Source organism: Cibotium barometz, chromosome 24 (genome assembly GCF_041138505.1).
Source record: "Cibotium barometz isolate CiBa-2024 chromosome 24, ASM4113850v1, whole genome shotgun sequence".
Taxonomy (NCBI): Eukaryota; Viridiplantae; Streptophyta; class Polypodiopsida; order Cyatheales; family Cibotiaceae; genus Cibotium; species Cibotium barometz.
Window position 1 is genome coordinate 19034780 of NC_141069.1, and position 6296 is coordinate 19041075.

At 36.0% G+C, this 6296-nt stretch overlaps 1 protein-coding gene across 3 annotated transcripts in view; it reads right to left on the minus strand.

Moving 5' to 3' along the window:
* The window catches only part of LOC147624981 (high mobility group B protein 4-like), a 4935-nt gene extending 4303 nt beyond the window's left edge, over window positions 1-632 (minus strand). The window contains exon 1 of one of the 3 annotated variants that reach the window (XM_086818198.1): window positions 507-632. The gene's annotated coding sequence lies outside the window, so the exon portion shown is untranslated. Of the gene's footprint in view, window positions 1-426 lie in introns of all 3 variants that reach the window. The other 2 variants (XM_086818201.1, XM_086818197.1) reach the window with 2 other exon arrangements.
* Window positions 633-6296: the final 5664 nt, after the last annotated feature.

The window sequence follows — 6296 nt, forward strand, 5'->3', positions numbered from 1 at the left end:
ACCAAAATTTGTTTCTTTTTTAAAGAGCTTAATTTCAGAAACCAACACCAGAAACTGCAGCTAAACTTGAGGAAAAATAACCTTAAACAAAATGTGTAACTGACAAGTTGAGAACAAACTAGTTGGACCTGATTAAGCAGATAGTGCCCACTGCAGCTGATTAGCAAAGATTATGGGTTTAAGAACACATGGATTAAACTAATTTAGCCAACTCGTGAATCAAAACAATTGGGGCGCCGAGCTGCCAATTTCACTAGTATTTGGGTCGCCCGGTAGCAAAATTCGCGGGCGCCCACCTGCAGAACTCACTCCAGCGTGGGCGCCGAAGAAAAACAAAAGCATGAAGGAGGCAAGAAGCGAAAAAGCAAAAAAGCAGACTCAGAAAAGCAGAAGAAGGAAGAAAAACTAAGCCAGGTAGAGGCTCACCTGTAGCAAAAGAGGTGTTGTTAAGGATCCCAACACAGTGAAGAAGAAGAAGAAGACCGGGTACCTATGAAGAGTTTTACCTGGTCTGTGCCCGCAGACGAGCGCCCCTTCGGATTGGTGCCGCCTACTCCAGCAGCAGATAATGACCGTCCACCGGCTACCGGATGTACCCGGTCGCTTCCCCTTTTTTTTTTAAATCCCCCATAGCATTGTGAATGTGTGTTAGCATGCATGCATTCCTTGGAACGTTGGAAACTCGGCGCCTCAAACTCCATTTCAAATTTCAAAACTCTCTCTCTCTCTCCCCCCTCTTCACTTATTTACCATCTCCCTCTCTCTCATGGAGTTGTTATTCAACAAGTCTTGTGTTCTAATCTCACTCCCGTCGGATAGATCATATTTGGTCTCTTGGGATTGTTCCTACGACATTAAAAGAGCTTCTTTTTCTTCTTCTTCTCTCTCTCTCTCTCTAATCTTCTCTCTCCTTTTTTTCTTCTTGTTCTTCTTCTTCTTCTTCTTCTCTCTCTCTCTCTCTCTCTCTCTCTCTCTCTCTCTCTCTCTCAGAGATCTACGTATCAACCTCCAAATCAAGAAATCTTGGGTTCAAATACTATTCCCCACACTTCGGATGTAGTATGTTGTTGTGGCTATGACATTAAAACAACTAGTATTCCTCTCTCTCTCTCTCTCTCTCTCTCTCTCTCTCTCTCTCTCTCTCTCTCTCTCTCTCTCTCTCTCTCTCTCTCTCTCTGGTTGTTCACACTTGGTTGGGGGTTGGTTGAAGGCTTGTGATATTGTATCAGCCCTTTCCAACATCGATTATAATTTCACTTGGTCGGGGGTTGGTGGAGGGCTTGTGATATCGTAATCGGCCCTTTCCGCCTTCGATTACAATTCCATAAGCGTTATCTTTTTCAATTCATAAACGTGGCGACTTTGTAATACATCTTGCAACTCCAATTTTTTTCTTTTCTCCATTATTTCATTCTTTTTCAACTGATGGTGGCAATTGTGGCAAACTGTTGAATGTCACTAAAAAAACAGCCTCATACATGAGCTTTTTCCTTAAGCCCTCTTTTGAACAACATTCCAAAATGAGATGGCAATGAGTTTGTCCAAGGAAACTTGAGTTCATAGATGTCTAGGGGTGTTGTCATGCCCTAAAAAATCGTAAGGAAATGTCCCAACCACATGAAAAATATGCCACCAATTTGCAACTGGACACATCAAGCATTCCTTAGCCTATCCCAAGTTAGCCCACATTTTTGTAGTTGTATATGTCTAGACATTCTAAGCACCATACATCAAACAATCCTTAGCCCAAAGCCTACATTTTTTGTAGTTGTATATGTTTACACATTCTTTCTTATCAAAGAGAATGTTAATAAACACCGTACATTTCAAGTGTTGCATTGAAGCATGCATGCTAATGACTCTTTGAGTTGTAGGGCTCTTGAAGTTAGCAATTGTACCTTGTAAATGGCCCACTAAATTGATTACAAAAGGGCATCCTTCATGAGATTTTGGGAGGGCATAATCTCGTTGACCCAAATATTCGACAATGTCAGATTTACACACTATAAACCTAGCTTTCTCTAGAAACGTAAAAAGGCAGCAAGAATATACATTACGCATGCAAGTGATCATTGCAAACTAGGAGGTGATGTCTCTCGCACACATTAGAATTCGATTAAAATAATAATCATATTAGTGGGTTGTTTCTTTAGAACAAGGCATACCAGCAACACTCTACAACACCACACTTCGCATCCAATCATAAAACATAGAAATCCTTACACAAAGGGAAGGGCCCACTTTCCATTCCTTTCTTCATTGTTTGGAGGAAGTGTACCACCTTTCTCCCAAGATTGACGTGATGGTGTTGTACCAAAGTAGAACATAATCCTTAACATTTTAATACAAACATGGCATCTCATACCCTATATTATATATTTTCTCAATCTCAATGAAAAATTTAACTTTTTTCAAATATGTACTACTTTACTCAAAATTAAAGCTCTACTTGATTCAATCTTGATGTTATAAGTTATAATTTTAAATAGTGCAAGATCATTTCCAATAGGAAGTCAAGGAGCTAGCAAAAAGGGGGGCAAGTGCTTCAGCAAACAAACAATCACATAAGTGTCATGTTTTCCTATTAAAAAACTGCAAAACATTTCATGATATATGTAATAAAATTTATGTGCATTCAATTATTCTTGTTTGAGATTAAAAAGTTCTAATGTTTTATTATCAAGTGATGAGCCCGCCTCTTCACAAAGGGCAAGCTAGAATAGTTCAAGTCAAAGGGATTGCATAACCTTGGATTGTCATCATGGAGAATCAAATTTAGATTAAGTGTGTTTAGGTTACACAATGTCCTTTTTCCAAATGTAATGTTATAGTATAATTGTATGTGAAATTAGCACTATCAAAATAAGAATGTTATTTTGTAGTAAATGCTATAATATATTTGGCACTATCAAAATAAGAATGTAATTTTGTAGGTAAACGTTTTTCATTCAATATTTTTCTTGTTTCTTTTCTTTTTTTTAGAAAAGCACATCTCTATATTACTTTTAGAGCAAAATATATTACACCAGAAAGTGAGCCACAATAACATTTGTCTATATAAAACAAAAGACATAATAAAGAACTAAAGCCTATTTTATAAGCGAGTATGTTAGATGGCATCCAAGACACGGTCAAGAAGGTCATGGATAACTTTGGTCTTAGAAGAGATCTGACACGACCTACAACGTAGAAATTCATGCCTCATTTGGTGCCCAATCAATTAAGTTGGTGATGTGCTACAAGGCATGTCGTAGTTCCTCTACAATTGCTTCTTCATCTTGTTTGATCTCCTTTGACTAGGTGGTTATTGATAGATGTGATCAAAGGCTCAAAAGACACAAACATCCTCATTCTGAATATTTTTAGATATCTTCTTCTTATTAATATAGTCTAATTTCTAGGGAGGATGAAGACATAGTTGCCAATGGATAAGGTAGTAGGCATTGCTTGTAACAAGGAGATGTTCAAACTAAGGTGGTAGATCATAAACTATTGACAAAATTTTCATTCCCTTATATAGTCATATGTACAAAGCTTCTTCCTTATCATCACCTCAATTATCTCCCCTATAAATTTCTCCACCATTTCTTAATTATCTCGCCCTCCATTTTTTCTCTGGTTCTTCAGCCCTTTTAACCTTTACATTAATTTTTTATTATAGCTCTTGATAAATCACTCTCACCCAAACCACAACAATTTTGCATTATTACTTATCCTAAGCATAACAATTTGTCAACATTTATCCCAAGCACAACAATTTGTTGATATTTATTATTTACGCCTCGAAGGATTTTATCATTACTTATCTCATACCACAATCTTGCATTTCTTATCCCATGCACAACAATTTTGTCGTATCATTTAAATCTAGAAGGATTTTAAAATGGCATAATACTATCCTTATTATTTCTTGAACATCAAAAAGTGTTCTCCATATATCACATGATGACGAAGCACCTTCTAAATAAACAAGCACCAAAATGATGATAGCTTAATCCCATCAATGTTAAGAGCCAAAGCCAAATCATGATAAATATAAAGATAGATAGAATTGAAGCTTATATCATGTAGATATTGTACCTTGGGTTGCAAATAGATGTTGTACCTTGAAGCTTATATCATGTAGATGTTGTACCTTGGGTTGCAAATAATACGTGATGTGCTCCAACTACCCTGGGACATAAAAGGAATGGAGAAGGGAGGCTGCTTCAAAAGAGATCTCCCTTCAACCATTGCACAACCACAGTAGGGGTGTAAGTCCTCATGAGTGGGTAAATGCACCAAAAAGTAACATGGACGAGTCTTTGTGCTTATCCACTAGCTCCACCATTAAACCTTGCATGCAGCCCAGGTAGGAAAATGCCACTCCTTAGGGTCAAGATCACCATTGTTTAGCAATGCAAGGTCCAGAAAGCAACGTGGATGAGTCTATGTGCTTGCTTCTCATCAAATGTTTGCAAGTGCTTAGCCCAGCTAGGGAAATGCCACTCCTAGGGTCAAGATCATCATTGTTTAGTAGTAGCGAGGTCTAGAAAGTAACATCTTTTGCTCCTCGCACCTCCTATCTCTCACAATTTATGACTCCACTATATTCCCTCTCAATTCCACCATAAAATATCAACCATTATCTAAAAGATTTCTTCCTTCTAACCCCTTTCCCTAAAAAATCAATGTTCCTACACATGCACACGAGCACAAAAGATCCAAAAAAACTCACCATTTTTGAAGTTTTAATGCTTATACACATCATACGTACATGATAATAATGGTGTTTAGAAGCTCACTATAATGATTGGTGAACTTTTCTAGTTATCATTCATTGTTCACCAAGAATGGTATTTGGAAGCTAGCCATTTTTTAAGTTTTTCATGGTTATACGCATGATATATACACAGTAATATGATCACTAAAAAATTAAATAAAGAATATTGTAGCGACACACATAAGGACTTTTTGAAATCTATAAATCTAATCTCTTTTCAATCTCATAATTGGAAGAAAAAAAGTACATGCAAAATTTTATAATTTTGACATGCTATTATATTGAAGAAGTTAAGCCAACCAAAAGACTAAAAGTGCCAAAAGTTATGGGTCTAAAAATGCCGCAAAGAAGAACATAGTAGTATACTATCTTAATTTTGGCAAATGAGGCCCATAATCCTAGTAGAATCTTATAATTTAAAATCGATTATTTTAACAAGTATAAAATTTTATAGTTTTGATATGCTGGGTGGATTCATTGCACCCAATTTGATTAATTTGAGTATAAACATGACCATATTTGAGTGAGTTTTGAGCAAGTTAAGGCCATTTTGAGTTTCAAACCTAAGAGCCCCAAATGCTAGAAATAAACTAGGGCATGCACTAGCTTGATTTTGGCATTTAATACCTTTAGGCTAAGGATCCAAAATCATTTTGGATTTGGAACCTTGAAGCTAAGAACCCAAAACAACCTTAAATTACTCAAAACCCACCAAATATGCTCATGTTTATACTAAAAAATAATTGACACGTTCCCAACAAGTTTATCTAGCATGTCAAATTGTTACATTATGCACTTATGAAAAATTTATATGTTTTTCTAGTACGTTACTACTTTTTTGTGTTCATGTGTGCATTAATACATTAATACATCATTCCTACTTTGAGTTTTTGATGATCTTAAAACACTAATAACATGCATATATGATGAATATAAATATCAAAGTGGTGATATACCAAACACATTTCTCAATGAAAAAAAGAAAAGGGAAACTAGCTCTTTTACCTTAAAAGCTTGCTGAAAATTTGTCGAAGTGGTGATCTACCAAACACATTTCTCGATGAATAATAGAAAAGGGAAACTAGAAAAGTTCACTCTTTTACCTTAAAAGTGTGCTGAAAATTTCCAAAATGATAATTTGATAAGTAAGAGTCCATCCTTGTATATCAATCTCTTTACGACTTGCTTTCTTGTGTTGATCAATATCATTCCTACTCTCTTCCTATTTGACAATCTTCCACTAAGATTTCATTCTGATTTACAAGTTCTCTTTTTAGGACTTAGCTCAACGCGTTATCAAAATGAAACAAAAACAACCTCAGTGGACCTTACTTTCAAGCACTTACTGATATACCCAACATGTAATGTTCACCAACAACATGTATCCTTGGAGACATGAGAATAAGCAACACTATGACGCAAATGGAAACCGATCGAATGCCCAATCAATGAAGTTGTTAATGTAAAAGACATCTCCCAAGAGCCTTTGTATAATGTTTATACAACAATTTCTATTGTTGGGTATTAGGTCACC